This window comes from Delphinapterus leucas, chromosome 2 (genome assembly GCF_059928025.1).
Source record: "Delphinapterus leucas isolate spDelLeu-1000000601 "Yukka" chromosome 2, BTC_Dleu_Yukka2, whole genome shotgun sequence".
Lineage (NCBI taxonomy): Eukaryota > Metazoa > Chordata > Mammalia > Artiodactyla > Monodontidae > Delphinapterus > Delphinapterus leucas.
Window position 1 is genome coordinate 58,073,510 of NC_143130.1, and position 20,067 is coordinate 58,093,576.

General features: G+C 54.4%; 8 non-coding genes across 8 annotated transcripts; all 8 read right to left on the reverse strand.

Annotated features, from left to right (window-relative positions):
- Positions 1-93, reverse strand: LOC149750127 (small nucleolar RNA SNORD116). Its single transcript, XR_016392387.1, has one exon. It is a non-coding gene; the product is annotated as a small nucleolar RNA SNORD116 (small nucleolar RNA).
- Positions 94-2,758: 2,665 nt separating this feature from the next.
- On the reverse strand, positions 2,759-2,851 carry LOC149750128 (small nucleolar RNA SNORD116). Its single transcript, XR_016392441.1, has one exon. It is a non-coding gene; the product is annotated as a small nucleolar RNA SNORD116 (small nucleolar RNA).
- A 2,671-nt stretch (positions 2,852-5,522) lies between these two features.
- LOC149750129 (small nucleolar RNA SNORD116) lies at positions 5,523-5,615 on the reverse strand. Its single transcript, XR_016392358.1, has one exon. It is a non-coding gene; the product is annotated as a small nucleolar RNA SNORD116 (small nucleolar RNA).
- A 2,697-nt stretch (positions 5,616-8,312) lies between these two features.
- LOC149750130 (small nucleolar RNA SNORD116) lies at positions 8,313-8,405 on the reverse strand. Its single transcript, XR_016392388.1, has one exon. It is a non-coding gene; the product is annotated as a small nucleolar RNA SNORD116 (small nucleolar RNA).
- Positions 8,406-11,070: 2,665 nt separating this feature from the next.
- On the reverse strand, positions 11,071-11,163 carry LOC149750131 (small nucleolar RNA SNORD116). The gene has a single exon (XR_016392395.1). It is a non-coding gene; the product is annotated as a small nucleolar RNA SNORD116 (small nucleolar RNA).
- Positions 11,164-13,834: 2,671 nt separating this feature from the next.
- LOC149750132 (small nucleolar RNA SNORD116) lies at positions 13,835-13,927 on the reverse strand. The gene has a single exon (XR_016392359.1). It is a non-coding gene; the product is annotated as a small nucleolar RNA SNORD116 (small nucleolar RNA).
- Positions 13,928-16,624: 2,697 nt separating this feature from the next.
- On the reverse strand, positions 16,625-16,717 carry LOC149750133 (small nucleolar RNA SNORD116). The gene has a single exon (XR_016392389.1). It is a non-coding gene; the product is annotated as a small nucleolar RNA SNORD116 (small nucleolar RNA).
- Positions 16,718-19,382: 2,665 nt separating this feature from the next.
- LOC149750134 (small nucleolar RNA SNORD116) lies at positions 19,383-19,475 on the reverse strand. The gene has a single exon (XR_016392442.1). It is a non-coding gene; the product is annotated as a small nucleolar RNA SNORD116 (small nucleolar RNA).
- Between the last annotated feature and the right edge of the window lie 592 nt (positions 19,476-20,067).

Here is a 20,067-nt window from a genome sequence, read left to right on the forward strand (position 1 = left end):
GGACCTCAGTTTCGATAAGGAGACTGTAGAGTGTTCTAACTCATTTTGTTCACATTTTCCAAGGAATGCATACAAGGGTGTCATCATCGATCCGAATACATGCTGGGAAGCTGCAGAACATAACCGGGCAGGCCATGGGGCTCTGCAGAGGAGACATTACCCTGGAGTACTCCAACAGCCTGGGGAATCCACAGTCCTCAGACCACTCAGCAAAAGCAAACATCAATCCACTCTTGCAGCCATTGGGCCCATCTGAGGAAAACCTAATATAGAATGGCACATCTTAGGGTGAGTGAATGCCTACCGTCCTGAGTTATCTACGGCCATGCTCAGCAGTATGCGCCCGCCTCACTTTTTCCAGTTTTCCTTAGCTCATCCAGTCATCAGAGTACGCGAAGGTCATCTTCGTCTTGCCGACAGCCGGCCTTGCCGAGCAACTACACCTGAGAAGTGGACAGAAATAACAGAGGCTTCAGAAGTGGACCGAGGTCCTCAGGGAACATGATCCATGCGAATCTTTACCTGGGCTTCTGCTCTGAACCTGCTTCCCAAGGACCTCTATCCCTCACCGATTATTGTTTTGTGTCTCACAGCATGTCTGCAGGAAGTTAGGCATGTACATTGGCCAGTGTGTGAGACGCTGTATGTGTGTATTCACGTGCGTGGGCGTGTGTGACTGCGACTGCGCACGAGGACGCGATTGTGGGTTCCTGCGTGTGCCTCTGAAAACGCATCTTGCTCTCTGTGTGTCCCTGTGGCCCTCTGCAGAGGCCTCCAATTGTTAATACCAGAGATTATACACAACAACCTGGTTGGACTCCCAACAGAAAAAGAAAGACCCCTGTGAGCTGCAAGAGCCTTATGAGAACTGTGACCCCCAGGAGCTGTAGAAATAGGCCACAGACCCCCGCTCTCGCATAGCCATGCCTTCTGACCAAAGGACGAACCTAGATGAGACCTGCCTACCGGCCGTGGGTGTCACATGAGTGTGGACATGGACATCCTGCCAGCTAACAGCACATCTGATGTGCACTTGGGCCACTCCCAGTGCTTCCGGAAGCAAGGGAAACTCCTATGGGTGGACTGAAACCAACCTGAAGATGGCTACAGGCAAGATGCAGCCTGGCTCCACTCAAGGGGCTAACGATATTTGGCCCAAAAGCCAATTCTCGCCAAATAGGACAAATCATGTTCTGTGGACCCATGGGTATGCCCACCACGGGAAGTGGTAGGATTCAGCAACCATAATCCAGGTTGGAACCCCACAGCAGAAACTAGACCATCTTCCCGGCCACGTCTCACCAGCGCCCAGCCGGCAGGTTTCTCGGCCCTGAACCTGGAGGAAATGCTCAAATTTTTGACAGCCTCGTCCGAAGTGCCCTCCTCCTGCCCTCAGGGCAACTCGACCTTACTTGAAGTCACAGACATCATGCGAACACGGGGTCACTGTACACCAAGGAAGACAGACCACATACATGTCTGCTTTGATGACGCCGATCCCACCCCATGCATTCTGGCACTTCTCCACTGCCACAGCGACACTACTAAGGACCTTGCAGAGATCAAAAGCACTGTCCCCGAGGACCACAGACAGACTTCCAACAGAAGACCTCTGCCACGCGAGGGGACCTCTAACTCTGAAAGGGCATAGTGCCTGGCCATGGCAGCGCACCTAGCATAGCAACAGTGTCCCCATCTCTGCCCCGCGTAAACTTCTGGCTGTTCGAAAGGCCTGCATGACACACGGGTCGGCTGCATCATGCCCTCCGGGAGAAAAACTTTCACTTGGCACATTCCCAAACAAGGGACAAAGCGGCCAAAGGGCATGTTCACATAACTCACCTATCCTCAAGAAGAGGGGCACAGACGCCTCAGCATGTCTATCTTCTCTAGGTCCCGCAAGACACCCTTTGGGAGTCATCCCTCCAGCAACGGAATCTCAACTCATCACAGGTTACCTACCTCACCGAATCCTCATGAAATGCCAAAGCCATCCCCTTAATACGCAGCTGACGCCAGCCCACCCCGAACAGGACACGTGCTTGGGAAGCCGTGGCCAGAATCTGCAACCCAATGATGACAGCCCATCCCACGACATCACAAAGGACATGTCCTCATAATGCCTTACTTTCCTCTCCAGGCCAGCAGTCACCACGCAGGCTTAAATGCAGCACTCGTTCCTAACCCCACTCCACGATGACCCACTTAGTGCAAACACTGTGCCAGAAGCTGCAGTAGATGAGCTGACATGGGCACCCCTGAGGCCTAATCCATCAGCCCCCTTCCGCCAATGTCCAACCCCAGCCAGACCCACCGACTGCTCCAGACCCACCAGGCACTCAAGAACCTCAATACGCCAAACACAACGACAGGGAGGGCCACAGGCCTGGCCTGAGGTTCCGTGCTCCAACCAGGGAAGCTTTCTCATTTTGGCTTCCAGAATCAACCCCCAAAGTGGCACGCACAAACCCTGACACTGGCCAAAACACACCTCCCAAGCTGCAAGCTCAATGGGCCTACCCCAGTCCACACTCCCACTCTGAAGATCAGCAGTTGAGCCTGCCCCCTCAAATTCCCTCATCGGCCTTTCAGCGGGGGCCTGGGATTCATAGACGACCCAGTTTATGTGCAGACACGGTCCACTCTCAGACAGAAACCCCTCCAAAGCTGGAGACCTGGGTGGTGTTTGCATCATGTCAGGAGGGCACGATGGCCCTCACACCTAACTGTGCCCTACCCCCGAGAGAGGAAACGTGCTGGACCTCAGTTTCGATGAGGAGACGGTAGAGTGTTCTCACTCATTGTGTTCACATTTTCCAAGGAATGCATACAAGGGTGTCGTCATTGATGCAAGCTCTGCTGGGAAGCTGTAGAACATAACCGGGCTGCCGCGGGGCTCTGCACAGGAGCCATTACCCTGGAGTACTCCAACAGCCTGGGGAATCCACAGTCCTCAGGCCACTCAGCAAAAGCAACAATCAATCCACTCTTGCAGCCATTGGGCCCATCTGAGGAAAACCTAATATAGAATGGCACATCTTAGGGTGAGCGAATGCCTACCGTCCTGAGTTATCCACAGCCATGCTCAGCAACATGCACTCGCCTCACTTTTTCCAGTTTTCTTAGCACATCCAGTCATCAGAGTACGCGAAGGTCATCTTCGTCTTGCCGACAGCCGGCCTTGCCGAGCAACTACACCTGAGAAGTGGACAGAAATAACAGAGGCTTCAGAAGTGGACCGAGGTCCTCAGGGAACATGATCCATGCGAATCTTTACCTGGGCTTCTGCTCTGAACCTGCTTCCCAAGGACCTATTATCTCTTACCGAGTATTGATTTGTGTCTCACAGCATGTCTGCAGGAAGTTAGGCACGTACATTGGCCAGTGTGTGAGACGCTGTATGTGTGTATTCACGCGCGTGGGCGTGTGTGACTGCGACTGTGCACGATGACGCGATTGTGGGGTCCTGTGTGTGCCTCTGAAAACACGTCTTGCTCTCTGTGTGTCCCTGTGGCCCTCTGCAGAGGCCTCCAACAGTAAATACCAGAGTTTATACACAACACCCTGGTTGGACTCCCAACAGATAAAGAAAGACTCCTGTGAGCTGCAAGAGCCGCATGCGAACTGTGACCCCACAGGAGCTGTAGAAATAGGCCACGGACTCCCGCTCTCCCACAGCCATGCCTTCTGACCAAAGCACGAACCTAGATGAGACCTGCCTACCGCCCGTGGGTGTCACATGTCTGTGGACATGGACATCCTGCCAGCTAACAGCACATCTGATGTGCACTTGGGCCACTCCCAGTGCTTCCGGAAGCAAGGGAACCTCCTATGGGTGGGCTGAAACCAACCTGCAGATGGCTACAGGCAAGATGCAGCCTGGCACCACTCAAGGGCCTAACGAAATTTGGCCCAAATGCCAATTCTCGCCAACTAGGCCAAATCGTGTTCCGTGGACCCGTGTGTATGCCCAACATGGGAAGTGGTGGGCTTAAGCACCCATAACCCAGGTTGGAACCCCACGGCGAAACTAGATCATCTTCCCGGCCACACCTCGCCAGCGCCCAGCCGGCAGGTTTCTCGGCCCTGAAACCGGAGGAAACGCTCAAATACTTGACAGCCTCGTCCGAAGTGCCCTCCTCCTGCCCGCAGGGCAACTCGACCTTACTTGAAGCCACAGACATCATGCGAACACGGGGTCACTGTACACCAAGGAAGACAGACCACATACATGTCTGCTTTGATGATGCCGACCCCACCCCATGCATTCTGGCACTTCTCCACTGCCACAGTGACACTACCAAGGACCTTACAGAGATCAAAAGCACTGTCCCCGAGAACCACAGACAGACTTCCAACAGAAGACCTCTGCCACGCGAGGGGACCTGTAAGTCTGAAAGGGCACAGTGCCTGTCCACGGCAGCTCACCTAGCATAGCAACAGTGCCCCCATCTCTGCCCCGCGTAAACTTCTGGCTGTTCGAAAGGCCTGCATGACACACGGGCCGGCCGCATCACGCCCTCTGGGAGAACAACTTTCACTTTGCACATTCCCAAACATGGGACAAAGCGGCCAAAGGGCCTGTTTGCATAACTCACCTTCCTCCAAGGAGGCCAGCACAAATGCCTCAGCATGTCCATCTTCTCTAGGTCCCGCAAGACACCCTTTGGGAGTCATCCCTCCAGCAACGGAATCTCAACTCATCACAGGTTACCTACCTCACCGAATCCTCATGAAATGCCAAAGCCATCCCCTTCATAGGCAGCTGATGCCAGCCCACCACAAACAGGACACGTGCTTGGGAAGCCATGGCCAGCGTCTGCAACCCAATGATGACAGCCCATCCCACGACATCACACAGGACATGTCCTCATAACACCTCACCTTCCTCTCCAGGCCAGCAGTCACCACGCAGGCTTAAATGCAGCACTCGTTCCTAACCCCACTCCACGATGACCCACTTAGTGCAAACACTGTGCCAGAAGCTGCAGTAGATGAGCTGACGTGGGCACCACCGAGGCCTAATCCATCAGCCCCCTTCCGCCAACGTCCAACCCCAGCCCACACCCACCCACTGCTCCAGCCCCACCGGGCACTCAAGAACCTCAACGCGCCAAACTCAAGGACAGGGAGGGCCACACAGGCCTGGCCTGAGGCTCCATGCTCCAATCAGGGAAGCTTGCACATTTTGGCTTCCAGAATTAACCACCCAAGCGGCGTGCACAAAGCGTGATCCCGGCCAAAGCACACCTTTCCAAGCTGCAAGCTCACTGGGCCTACACCTGCACACAATCCAACTCTGAAGACCATCACGAGAGCCTTCCCACTCGCATTCCCTTAACGGTCTTCTAGCAGCGACCTGATATTCTTCATACATGACCCAGCTTACGGGCAGACACAGTCGAACCTCAGACAGTAGCCCCTCCAAGTCTGGAGCCCTGGGTGGTGTTTGCATGCATGTCAGTAGGGGACACTGGCCCTCACTCCTCACTGTCTGAAACACCCGAGAGAGGAAACGTGCCGGACCTCAGACTCGATGAGGAGACGGTAGAGTGTTCTCACTCATTTTGTTCAGATTTTCCAAGGAATGCATACAAGGGTGTCATCATCGATCCAAGCACGTGCTGGGACGCTGCACAACACAACCGGGCATGCCATGCGGGTCTGCAGAGGAGCCATGACCTCGTAGTACTCCAAAACCCTGGGGAATCCACAGCCCTCAGGCCACTCTGCAAGAGCAACAGTCAATCTACTCTCGCAGCCACTGGGGCCGTCAGAGGAAAACCTAATATCCAATGACACACGTTGTGGTGGTTGAATGCCTACCATCCTGAAATATCCACGTCCACGCTCGGAAACGTGGGCCCGCCTCACTTTTTCCAGTTCTCCTCAGCACCTCCAGTCGTCAGCCCACGCAAACGTCCTCTTGTCTTTGCTGACGGCCAGCCTTGCCAAGAAACTGCACCTGAGATGTGGACGGAAATCACGCAGGATTCAGAAGTGAACCTGGGTCCTTAGAGAACATGATTTATGCGAACATTTACCTGGGCTGGAGCCCTGAACCTGCTTCACAAGGACCCCTATCCCTTACCAAGAACTGAAAGTGTGTCTGACAGCATGACTGCAGGAAGTTAGGCATGTACGTTGGCCGTTGTGTGTGAGGGTGTATGTGTGTGTTCCTGCGTGTGCGCGTGCGTGACTATGACTAGGCACGATGATGCGCTTGTGGGTTTCTGTGTCAGCCTCTGCATCCCCGTCCTGGTCTTTGTGTGTCCTTGAGGCCCTCTGCAGTGACACTGAATAGTAAAAGTCACAGGTTATACACAGTACCCTGGCTTTGGACCACCCCACTGAATGGAGAAACATCCCTACCAGCTTCAAGAAGCCACATGAGAACTTTGACCCCCAGAGGCTGTTGAAATAGGCCACAGACTCCCGCTATCCCACAGCCATGCCTTCTGACCAAAGCACAAACACTCGAGGAGATCTGCCTCCCAGCCGTGAGTGGCCACATCTACGTGGACCTAGAGACCCTGCTAGCTACTAACACACCTGATGAGCACTAGGGGTCACTCCCAGCGCTTTTGGAAGCAAGGGAACTTCCCATGGATGGCGTTGACAATGACCTGCAGCTGGCTATAGGCAAGATGCAACCTGGCACCTCTCAAGGGTCTAATGGACTTCAGCCCAAGTGTGACTTCTCGCCAACTAGGCCAAATCAATTTCTGTGGACCTGTTGGAATGCCCACCACGGCAAGAGGTGGTCTTCAGCAACCATGACCCAGGTTCAAACCCCACGGCAGAAACCAGGCCACCTTTCCAGCCACGTCTCGGCCAGCTCCCCCTCGGCAGGATTCAGAGCCCTGAATCCCGAGGAAACGCTCAAACACTGAGCAACCTTGTCCTCACTGCCCTCCTCCTGCCCACACGGCAACTCGACCCTACTGGAAGCCACAGATAACATGCGAACACGGGGACACTATACACCAGGGAAGACAAACCACAAGCATGTCTGCTTTGACGATGCCGAACCCACACCATGCATCCTGGCACTTCTCCACTGCCATAGCGATACTACCGAGGACCTCACAGAGATCAAAAGCACTGTCCCCGAGGACCACAGACAAACTTCCAACGGAAGACCTCTGCCATGAGAGGGGGCCTGGAAGCCAGTAAGGGCACAGTGGCTGTCAAGGTCAGCGCACCTGGCATCACAACAGCGCGCCCATCTCTACCATGCCAACGGACTGCTTCGGATAAACCTCTGGCTGTTAGATAGGCATCCGTACCTCATGGGCCGGCCGCGTCACGCCTTCCGGGAAAAACACTTTCGCTTTGCACATTCCCAAACTAGGGAACAAAGTGGCCAAAGGGCATGTTCGCATACCTCACCTACCCCGAGAAGGCCGGCACACACTCCTCAGCATATCGATCTTTTCTAGGTTACGCAAGACACCCTTTGGGAATCATTTCTCCGGCAACGGGATCACAACAAGTCTACACAGGTTACCTACCTCATCGCATCCACATGAACCGCCAAAGTCATCCTCTCCATAGGCAGGTGATGCCAGCCCATCAAGTACGTGACAAATCCTTGAGAAGCCGAGGCCAGAGCCTGCAACCCAATGATGACAGCCCATGCCACAACATCACGTAGGACCTGTCCTTATCATGCCTTACCTTCCTGTCCAGACCATCAGCCACGGCGCAGGCTTAAATGCAACACTCGTATCTCACCCCACTCCACGATGACCCACGGGGCGAAAACACTGTGCCAGGAATTGCAATACAGGAGCTGACAAGCGCAACACCGAGGCCTAATCCATCAGCCCCCTTGCGCCGATGCCCAACGCCAGCCCCCACACACCCACTGCTCCAGCCCCACTGGGCACTCAAGAACTTCACCATGACAAACGCAAAAACAGGGAGGGCCACAGGCCTGGCCTGAGTCTCCGGGCTCCAACCAGGGAAGCTTTCTCATTTTGACTTCCAGAATTAACCCCCAAAGCGGCACAAAAAAACCACGACACTGGCCAAAACACACCTCCCAAACTGCAAGCTCACTGCACCTACCTCAGCCCACACTCTGCCTCTGAAGATCAGCAGGTGAGCCTGCCCCCTCACATTCCCTCATCGGCCTTTCACCAGGGACCTGGGGTTCACAGACGACCCAGTTTACGTGCAGACACGGTCCACCCTCAGACAGAAACCCCTCCAATGCTGGAGTACTGGGTGGTATTTGCATGTATGTCAGGAGGGGATGATGACCCTCACTCCTCACTGTGCCCTAACCCCGAGAGAGGAAACGTGCTGGACCTCAGTTTCGATAAGGAGACTGTAGAGTGTTCTAACTCATTTTGTTCACATTTTCCAAGGAATGCATACAAGGGTGTCATCATCGATCCGAATACATGCTGGGAAGCTGCAGAACATAACCGGGCAGGCCATGGGGCTCTGCAGAGGAGACATTACCCTGGAGTACTCCAACAGCCTGGGGAATCCACAGTCCTCAGACCACTCAGCAAAAGCAAACATCAATCCACTCTTGCAGCCATTGGGCCCATCTGAGGAAAACCTAATATAGAATGGCACATCTTAGGGTGAGTGAATGCCTACCGTCCTGAGTTATCTACGGCCATGCTCAGCAGTATGCGCCCGCCTCACTTTTTCCAGTTTTCCTTAGCTCATCCAGTCATCAGAGTACGCGAAGGTCATCTTCGTCTTGCCGACAGCCGGCCTTGCCGAGCAACTACACCTGAGAAGTGGACAGAAATAACAGAGGCTTCAGAAGTGGACCGAGGTCCTCAGGGAACATGATCCATGCGAATCTTTACCTGGGCTTCTGCTCTGAACCTGCTTCCCAAGGACCTCTATCCCTCACCGATTATTGTTTTGTGTCTCACAGCATGTCTGCAGGAAGTTAGGCATGTACATTGGCCAGTGTGTGAGACGCTGTATGTGTGTATTCACGTGCGTGGGCGTGTGTGACTGCGACTGCGCACGAGGACGCGATTGTGGGTTCCTGCGTGTGCCTCTGAAAACGCATCTTGCTCTCTGTGTGTCCCTGTGGCCCTCTGCAGAGGCCTCCAATTGTTAATACCAGAGATTATACACAACAACCTGGTTGGACTCCCAACAGAAAAAGAAAGACCCCTGTGAGCTGCAAGAGCCTTATGAGAACTGTGACCCCCAGGAGCTGTAGAAATAGGCCACAGACCCCCGCTCTCGCATAGCCATGCCTTCTGACCAAAGGACGAACCTAGATGAGACCTGCCTACCGGCCGTGGGTGTCACATGAGTGTGGACATGGACATCCTGCCAGCTAACAGCACATCTGATGTGCACTTGGGCCACTCCCAGTGCTTCCGGAAGCAAGGGAAACTCCTATGGGTGGACTGAAACCAACCTGAAGATGGCTACAGGCAAGATGCAGCCTGGCTCCACTCAAGGGGCTAACGATATTTGGCCCAAAAGCCAATTCTCGCCAAATAGGACAAATCATGTTCTGTGGACCCGTGGGTATGCCCACCACGGGAAGTGGTAGGATTCAGCAACCATAATCCAGGTTGGAACCCCACAGCAGAAACTAGACCATCTTCCCGGCCACGTCTCACCAGCGCCCAGCCGGCAGGTTTCTCGGCCCTGAACCTGGAGGAAATGCTCAAATTTTTGACAGCCTCGTCCGAAGTGCCCTCCTCCTGCCCTCAGGGCAACTCGACCTTACTTGAAGTCACAGACATCATGCGAACACGGGGTCACTGTACACCAAGGAAGACAGACCACATACATGTCTGCTTTGATGACGCCGATCCCACCCCATGCATTCTGGCACTTCTCCACTGCCACAGCGACACTACTAAGGACCTTGCAGAGATCAAAAGCACTGTCCCCGAGGACCACAGACAGACTTCCAACAGAAGACCTCTGCCACGCGAGGGGACCTCTAACTCTGAAAGGGCATAGTGCCTGTCCATGGCAGCGCACCTAGCATAGCAACAGTGTCCCCATCTCTGCCCCGCGTAAACTTCTGGCTGTTCGAAAGGCCTGCATGACACACGGGTCGGCTGCATCATGCCCTCCGGGAGAAAAACTTTCACTTGGCACATTCCCAAACAAGGGACAAAGCGGCCAAAGGGCATGTTCACATAACTCACCTATCCTCAAGAAGAGGGGCACAGACGCCTCAGCATGTCTATCTTCTCTAGGTCCCGCAAGACACCCTTTGGGAGTCATCCCTCCAGCAACGGAATCTCAACTCATCACAGGTTACCTACCTCACCGAATCCTCATGAAATGCCAAAGCCATCCCCTTAATACGCAGCTGACGCCAGCCCACCCCGAACAGGACACGTGCTTGGGAAGCCGTGGCCAGAATCTGCAACCCAATGATGACAGCCCATCCCACGACATCACAAAGGACATGTCCTCATAATGCCTTACTTTCCTCTCCAGGCCAGCAGTCACCACGCAGGCTTAAATGCAGCACTCGTTCCTAACCCCACTCCACGATGACCCACTTAGTGCAAACACTGTGCCAGAAGCTGCAGTAGATGAGCTGACATGGGCACCCCTGAGGCCTAATCCATCAGCCCCCTTCCGCCAATGTCCAACCCCAGCCAGCCCCACCGACTGCTCCAGACCCACCAGGCACTCAAGAACCTCAATACGCCAAACACAACGACAGGGAGGGCCACAGGCCTGGCCTGAGGTTCCGTGCTCCAACCAGGGAAGCTTTCTCATTTTGGCTTCCAGAATCAACCCCCAAAGTGGCACGCACAAACCCTGACACTGGCCAAAACACACCTCCCAAGCTGCAAGCTCAATGGGCCTACCCCAGTCCACACTCCCACTCTGAAGATCAGCAGTTGAGCCTGCCCCCTCAAATTCCCTCATCGGCCTTTCAGCAGGGGCCTGGGATTCATAGACGACCCAGTTTATGTGCAGACACGGTCCACTCTCAGACAGAAACCCCTCCAAAGCTGGAGACCTGGGTGGTGTTTGCATCATGTCAGGAGGGCACGATGGCCCTCACACCTAACTGTGCCCTACCCCCGAGAGAGGAAACGCGCTGGACCTCAGTTTCGATGAGGAGACGGTAGAGTGTTCTCACTCATTTTGTTCACATTTTCCAAGGAATGCATACAAGGGTGTCGTCATTGATGCAAGCTCTGCTGGGAAGCTGTAGAACATAACCGGGCTGCCGCGGGGCTCTGCACAGGAGCCATTACCCTGGAGTACTCCAACAGCCTGGGGAATCCACAGTCCTCAGGCCACTCAGCAAAAGCAACAATCAATCCACTCTTGCAGCCATTGGGCCCATCTGAGGAAAACCTAATATAGAATGGCACATCTTAGGGTGAGTGAATGCCTACCGTCCTGAGTTATCCACAGCCATGCTCAGCAACATGCACTCGCCTCACTTTTTCCAGTTTTCTTAGCACATCCAGTCATCAGAGTACGCGAAGGTCATCTTCGTCTTGCCGACAGCCGGCCTTGCCGAGCAACTACACCTGAGAAGTGGACAGAAATAACAGAGGCTTCAGAAGTGGACCGAGGTCCTCAGGGAACATGATCCATGCGAATCTTTACCTGGGCTTCTGCTCTGAACCTGCTTCCCAAGGACCTATTATCTCTTACCGAGTATTGATTTGTGTCTCACAGCATGTCTGCAGGAAGTTAGGCACGTACATTGGCCAGTGTGTGAGACGCTGTATGTGTGTATTCACGCGCGTGGGCGTGTGTGACTGCGACTGTGCACGATGACGCGATTGTGGGGTCCTGTGTGTGCCTCTGAAAACACGTCTTGCTCTCTGTGTGTCCCTGTGGCCCTCTGCAGAGGCCTCCAACAGTAAATACCAGAGTTTATACACAACACCCTGGTTGGACTCCCAACAGATAAAGAAAGACTCCTGTGAGCTGCAAGAGCCGCATGCGAACTGTGACCCCACAGGAGCTGTAGAAATAGGCCACGGACTCCCGCTCTCCCACAGCCATGCCTTCTGACCAAAGCACGAACCTAGATGAGACCTGCCTACCGCCCGTGGGTGTCACATGTCTGTGGACATGGACATCCTGCCAGCTAACAGCACATCTGATGTGCACTTGGGCCACTCCCAGTGCTTCCGGAAGCAAGGGAACCTCCTATGGGTGGGCTGAAACCAACCTGCAGATGGCTACAGGCAAGATGCAGCCTGGCACCACTCAAGGGCCTAACGAAATTTGGCCCAAATGCCAATTCTCGCCAACTAGGCCAAATCGTGTTCCGTGGACCCGTGTGTATGCCCAACATGGGAAGTGGTGGGCTTAAGCACCCATAACCCAGGTTGGAACCCCACGGCGAAACTAGATCATCTTCCCGGCCACACCTCGCCAGCGCCCAGCCAGCAGGTTTCTCGGCCCTGAAACCGGAGGAAACGCTCAAATACTTGACAGCCTCGTCCTAAGTGCCCTCCTCCTGCCCGCAGGGCAACTCGACCTTACTTGAAGCCACAGACATCATGCGAACACGGGGTCACTGTACACCAAGGAAGACAGACCACATACATGTCTGCTTTAATGACGCCGACCCCACCCCATGCATTCTGGCACTTCTCCACTGCCACAGTGACACTACCAAGGACCTTACAGAGATCAAAAGCACTGTCCCCGAGAACCACAGACAGACTTCCAACAGAAGACCTCTGCCACGCGAGGGGACCTGTAAGTCTGAAAGGGCACAGTGCCTGTCCACGGCAGCTCACCTAGCATAGCAACAGTGCCCCCATCTCTGCCCCGCGTAAACTTCTGGCTGTTCGAAAGGCCTGCATGACACACGGGCCGGCCGCATCACGCCCTCTGGGAGAAAAACTTTCACTTTGCACATTCCCAAACATGGGACAAAGCGGCCAAAGGGCCTGTTTGCATAACTCACCTTCCTCCAAGGAGGCCAGCACAAATGCCTCAGCATGTCCATCTTCTCTAGGTCCCGCAAGACACCCTTTGGGAGTCATCCCTCCAGCAACGGAATCTCAACTCATCACAGGTTACCTACCTCACCGAATCCTCATGAAATGCCAAAGCCATCCCCTTCATAGGCAGCTGATGCCAGCCCACCACAAACAGGACACGTGCTTGGGAAGCCATGGCCAGCGTCTGCAACCCAATGATGACAGCCCATCCCACGACATCACACAGGACATGTCCTCATAACACCTCACCTTCCTCTCCAGGCCAGCAGTCACCACGCAGGCTTAAATGCAGCACTCGTTCCTAACCCCACTCCACGATGACCCACTTAGTGCAAACACTGTGCCAGAAGCTGCAGTAGATGAGCTGACGTGGGCACCACCGAGGCCTAATCCATCAGCCCCCTTCCGCCAACGTCCAACCCCAGCCCACACCCACCCACTGCTCCAGCCCCACCGGGCACTCAAGAACCTCAACGCGCCAAACTCAAGGACAGGGAGGGCCACACAGGCCTGGCCTGAGGCTCCATGCTCCAATCAGGGAAGCTTGCACATTTTGGCTTCCAGAATTAACCACCCAAGCGGCGTGCACAAAGCGTGATCCCGGCCAAAGCACACCTTTCCAAGCTGCAAGCTCACTGGGCCTACACCTGCACACAATCCAACTCTGAAGACCATCACGAGAGCCTTCCCACTCGCATTCCCTTAACGGTCTTCTAGCAGCGACCTGATATTCTTCATACATGACCCAGCTTACGGGCAGACACAGTCGAACCTCAGACAGTAGCCCCTCCAAGTCTGGAGCCCTGGGTGGTGTTTGCATGCATGTCAGTAGGGGACACTGGCCCTCACTCCTCACTGTCTGAAACACCCGAGAGAGGAAACGTGCCGGACCTCAGACTCGATGAGGAGACGGTAGAGTGTTCTCACTCATTTTGTTCAGATTTTCCAAGGAATGCATACAAGGGTGTCATCATCGATCCAAGCACGTGCTGGGACGCTGCACAACACAACCGGGCATGCCATGCGGGTCTGCAGAGGAGCCATGACCTCGTAGTACTCCAAAACCCTGGGGAATCCACAGCCCTCAGGCCACTCTGCAAGAGCAACAGTCAATCTACTCTCGCAGCCACTGGGGCCGTCAGAGGAAAACCTAATATCCAATGACACACGTTGTGGTGGTTGAATGCCTACCATCCTGAAATAGCCACGTCCACGCTCGGAAACGTGGGCCCGCCTCACTTTTTCCAGTCCTCCTCAGCACCTCCAGTCGTCAGCCCACGCAAACGTCCTCTTGTCTTTGCTGACGGCCAGCCTTGCCAAGAAACTGCACCTGAGATGTGGACGGAAATCACGCAGGATTCAGAAGTGAACCTGGGTCCTTAGAGAACATGATTTATGCGAACATTTACCTGGGCTGGAGCCCTGAACCTGCTTCACAAGGACCCCTATCCCTTACCAAGAACTGAAAGTGTGTCTGACAGCATGACTGCAGGAAGTTAGGCATGTACGTTGGCCGTTGTGTGTGAGGGTGTATGTGTGTGTTCCTGCGTGTGCGCGTGCGTGACTATGACTAGGCACGATGATGCGCTTGTGGGTTTCTGTGTCAGCCTCTGCATCCCCGTCCTGGTCTTTGTGTGTCCTTGAGGCCCTCTGCAGTGACACTGAATAGTAAAAGTCACAGGTTATACACAGTACCCTGGCTTTGGACCACCCCACTGAATGGAGAAACATCCCTACCAGCTTCAAGAAGCCACATGAGAACTTTGACCCCCAGAGGCTGTTGAAATAGGCCACAGACTCCCGCTATCCCACAGCCATGCCTTCTGACCAAAGCACAAACACTCGAGGAGATCTGCCTCCCAGCCGTGAGTGGCCACATCTACGTGGACCTACAGACCCTGCTAGCTACTAACACACCTGATGAGCACTAGGGGTCACTCCCAGCGCTTTTGGAAGCAAGGGAACTTCCCATGGATGGCGTTGACAATGACCTGCAGCTGGCTATAGGCAAGATGCAACCCGGCACCTCTCAAGGGTCTAATGGACTTCAGCCCAAGTGTGACTTCTCGCCAACTAGGCCAAATCACTTTCTGTGGACCTGTTGGAATGCCCACCACGGCAAGAGGTGGTCTTCGGCAACCATGACCCAGGTTCAAACCCCACGGCAGAAACCAGGCCACCTTTCCAGCCACGTCTCGGCCAGCTCCCCCTCGGCAGGATTCAGAGCCCTGAATCCCGAGGAAACGCTCAAACACTGAGCAACCTTGTCCTCACTGCCCTCCTCCTGCCCACACGGCAACTCGACCCTACTGGAAGCCACAGATAACATGCGAACACGGGGACACTATACACCAGGGAAGACAAACCACAAGCATGTCTGCTTTGATGATGCCGAACCCACACCATGCATCCTGGCACTTCTCCACTGCCATAGCGATACTACCGAGGACCTCACAGAGATCAAAAGCACTGTCCCCGAGGACCACAGACAAACTTCCAACGGAAGACCTCTGCCATGAGAGGGGACCTGGAAGCCAGTAAGGGCACAGTGGCTGTCAAGGTCAGCGCACCTGGCATCACAACAGCGCGCCCATCTCTACCATGCCAACGGACTGCTTCGGATAAACCTCTGGCTGTTAGATAGGCATCCGTACCTCATGGGCCGGCCGCGTCACGCCTTCCGGGAAAAACACTTTCGCTTTGCACATTCCCAAACTAGGGAACAAAGTGGCCAAAGGGCATGTTCGCATACCTCACCTACCCCGAGAAGGCCGGCACACACTCCTCAGCATATCGATCTTTTCTAGGTTACGCAAGACACCCTTTGGGAATCATTTCTCCGGCAACGGGATCACAACAAGTCTACACAGGTTACCTACCTCATCGCATCCACATGAACCGCCAAAGTCATCCTCTCCATAGGCAGGTGATGCCAGCCCATCAAGTACGTGACAAATCCTTGAGAAGCCGAGGCCAGAGCCTGCAACCCAATGATGACAGCCCATGCCACAACATCACGTAGGACCTGTCCTTATCATGCCTTACCTTCCTGTCCAGACCATCAGCCACGGCGCAGGCTTAAATGCAACACTCGTATCTCACCCCACTCCACGATGACCCACGGGGCGAAAACACCGTGCCAGGAATTGCAATACAGGAGCTGACAAGCGCAACACCGAGGCCTAATCCATCAGCCCCCTTGCGCCGATGCCCAACGCCAGCCCCCACACACCCACTGCTCCAGCCCCACTGGGCACTCAAGAACTTCACCATGACAAACGCAAAAACAGGGAGGGCCACAGGCCTGGCCTGAGTCTCCGGGCTCCAACCAGGGAAGCTTTCTCATTTTGACTTCCAGAATTAACCCCCAAAGCGGCACAAAAAAACCACGACACTGGCCAAAACACACCTCCCAAACTGCAAGCTCACTGCACCTACCTCAGCCCACACTCTGCCTCTGAAGATCAGCAGGTGAGCCTGCCCCCTCACATTCCCTCATCGGCCTTTCACCAGGGACCTGGGGTTCACAGACGACCCAGTTTACGTGCAGACACGGTCCACCCTCAGACAGAAACCCCTCCAATGCTGGAGTACTGGGTGGTATTTGCATGTATGTCAGGAGGGGATGATGACCCTCACTCCTCACTGTGCCCTAACCCCGAGAGAGGAAACGTGCTGGACCTCAGTTTCGATAAGGAGACTGTAGAGTGTTCTAACTCATTTTGTTCACATTTTCCAAGGAATGCATACAAGGGTGTCATCATCGATCCGAATACATGCTGGGAAGCTGCAGAACATAACCGGGCAGGCCATGGGGCTCTGCAGAGGAGACATTACCCTGGAGTACTCCAACAGCCTGGGGAATCCACAGTCCTCAGACCACTCAGCAAAAGCAAACATCAATCCACTCTTGCAGCCATTGGGCCCATCTGAGGAAAACCTAATATAGAATGGCACATCTTAGGGTGAGTGAATGCCTACCGTCCTGAGTTATCTACGGCCATGCTCAGCAGTATGCGCCCGCCTCACTTTTTCCAGTTTTCCTTAGCTCATCCAGTCATCAGAGTACGCGAAGGTCATCTTCGTCTTGCCGACAGCCGGCCTTGCCGAGCAACTACACCTGAGAAGTGGACAGAAATAACAGAGGCTTCAGAAGTGGACCGAGGTCCTCAGGGAACATGATCCATGCGAATCTTTACCTGGGCTTCTGCTCTGAACCTGCTTCCCAAGGACCTCTATCCCTCACCGATTATTGTTTTGTGTCTCACAGCATGTCTGCAGGAAGTTAGGCATGTACATTGGCCAGTGTGTGAGACGCTGTATGTGTGTATTCACGTGCGTGGGCGTGTGTGACTGCGACTGCGCACGAGGACGCGATTGTGGGTTCCTGCGTGTGCCTCTGAAAACGCATCTTGCTCTCTGTGTGTCCCTGTGGCCCTCTGCAGAGGCCTCCAATTGTTAATACCAGAGATTATACACAACAACCTGGTTGGACTCCCAACAGAAAAAGAAAGACCCCTGTGAGCTGCAAGAGCCTTATGAGAACTGTGACCCCCAGGAGCTGTAGAAATAGGCCACAGACTCCCGCTCTCGCATAGCCATGCCTTCTGACCAAAGGACGAACCTAGATGAGACCTGCCTACCGGCCGTGGGTGTCACATGAGTGTGGACATGGACATCCTGCCAGCTAACAGCACATCTGATGTGCACTTGGGCCACTCCCAGTGCTTCCGGAAGCAAGGGAAACTCCTATGGGTGGACTGAAACCAACCTGAAGATGGCTACAGGCAAGATGCAGCCTGGCTCCACTCAAGGGGCTAACGATATTTGGCCCAAAAGCCAATTCTCGCCAAATAGGACAAATCATGTTCTGTGGACCCGTGGGTATGCCCACCACGGGAAGTGGTAGGATTCAGCAACCATAATCCAGGTTGGAACCCCACAGCAGAAACTAGACCATCTTCCTGGCCACGTCTCACCAGCGCCCAGCCGGCAGGTTTCTCGGCCCTGAACCTGGAGGAAATGCTCAAATTTTTGACAGCCTCGTCCGAAGTGCCCTCCTCCTGCCCTCAGGGCAACTCGACCTTACTTGAAGTCACAGACATCATGCGAACACGGGGTCACTGTACACCAAGGAAGACAGACCACATACATGTCTGCTTTGATGACGCCGACCCCACCCCATGCATTCTGGCACTTCTCCACTGCCACAGCGACACTACTAAGGACCTTGCAGAGATCAAAAGCACTGTCCCCGAGGACCACAGACAGACTTCCAACAGAAGACCTCTGCCACGCGAGGGGACCTCTAACTCTGAAAGGGCATAGTGCCTGTCCATGGCAGCGCACCTAGCATAGCAACAGTGTCCCCATCTCTGCCCCGCGTAAACTTCTGGCTGTTCGAAAGGCCTGCATGACACACGGGTCGGCTGCATCATGCCCTCCGGGAGAAAAACTTTCACTTGGCACATTCCCAAACAAGGGACAAAGCGGCCAAAGGGCATGTTCACATAACTCACCTATCCTCAAGAAGAGGGGCACAGACGCCTCAGCATGTCTATCTTCTCTAGGTCCCGCAAGACACCCTTTGGGAGTCATCCCTCCAGCAACGGAATCTCAACTCATCACAGGTTACCTACCTCACCGAATCCTCATGAAATGCCAAAGCCATCCCCTTAATACGCAGCTGACGCCAGCCCACCCCGAACAGGACACGTGCTTGGGAAGCCGTGGCCAGAATCTGCAACCCAATGATGACAGCCCATCCCACGACATCACAAAGGACATGTCCTCATAATGCCTTACTTTCCTCTCCAGGCCAGCAGTCACCACGCAGGCTTAAATGCAGCACTCGTTCCTAACCCCACTCCACGATGACCCACTTAGTGCAAACACTGTGCCAGAAGCTGCAGTAGATGAGCTGACATGGGCACCCCTGAGGCCTAATCCATCAGCCCCCTTCCGCCAATGTCCAACCCCAGCCAGCCCCACCGACTGCTCCAGACCCACCAGGCACTCAAGAACCTCAATACGCCAAACACAACGACAGGGAGGGCCACAGGCCTGGCCTGAGGTTCCGTGCTCCAACCAGGGAAGCTTTCTCATTTTGGCTTCCAGAATCAACCCCCAAAGTGGCACGCACAAACCCTGACACTGGCCAAAACACACCTCCCAAGCTGCAAGCTCAATGGGCCTACCCCAGTCCACACTCCCACTCTGAAGATCAGCAGTTGAGCCTGCCCCCTCAAATTCCCTCATCGGCCTTTCAGCAGGGGCCTGGGATTCATAGACGACCCAGTTTATGTGCAGACACGGTCCACTCTCAGACAGAAACCCCTCCAAAGCTGGAGACCTGGGTGGTGTTTGCATCATGTCAGGAGGGCACGATGGCCCTCACACCTAACTGTGCCCTACCCCCGAGAGAGGAAACGCGCTGGACCTCAGTTTCGATGAGGAGACGGTAGAGTGTTCTCACTCATTGTGTTCACATTTTCCAAGGAATGCATACAAGGGTGTCGTCATTGATGCAAGCTCTGCTGGGAAGCTGTAGAACATAACCGGGCTGCCGCGGGGCTCTGCACAGGAGCCATTACCCTGGAGTACTCCAACAGCCTGGGGAATCCACAGTCCTCAGGCCACTCAGCAAAAGCAACAATCAATCCACTCTTGCAGCCATTGGGCCCATCTGAGGAAAACCTAATATAGAATGGCACATCTTAGGGTGAGTGAATGCCTACCGTCCTGAGTTATCCACAGCCATGCTCAGCAACATGCACTCGCCTCACTTTTTCCAGTTTTCTTAGCACATCCAGTCATCAGAGTACGCGAAGGTCATCTTCGTCTTGCCGACAGCCGGCCTTGCCGAGCAACTACACCTGAGAAGTGGACAGAAATAACAGAGGCTTCAGAAGTGGACCGAGGTCCTCAGGGAACATGATCCATGCGAATCTTTACCTGGGCTTCTGCTCTGAACCTGCTTCCCAAGGACCTATTATCTCTTACCGAGTATTGATTTGTGTCTCACAGCATGTCTGCAGGAAGTTAGGCACGTACATTGGCCAGTGTGTGAGACGCTGTATGTGTGTATTCACGCGCGTGGGCGTGTGTGACTGCGACTGTG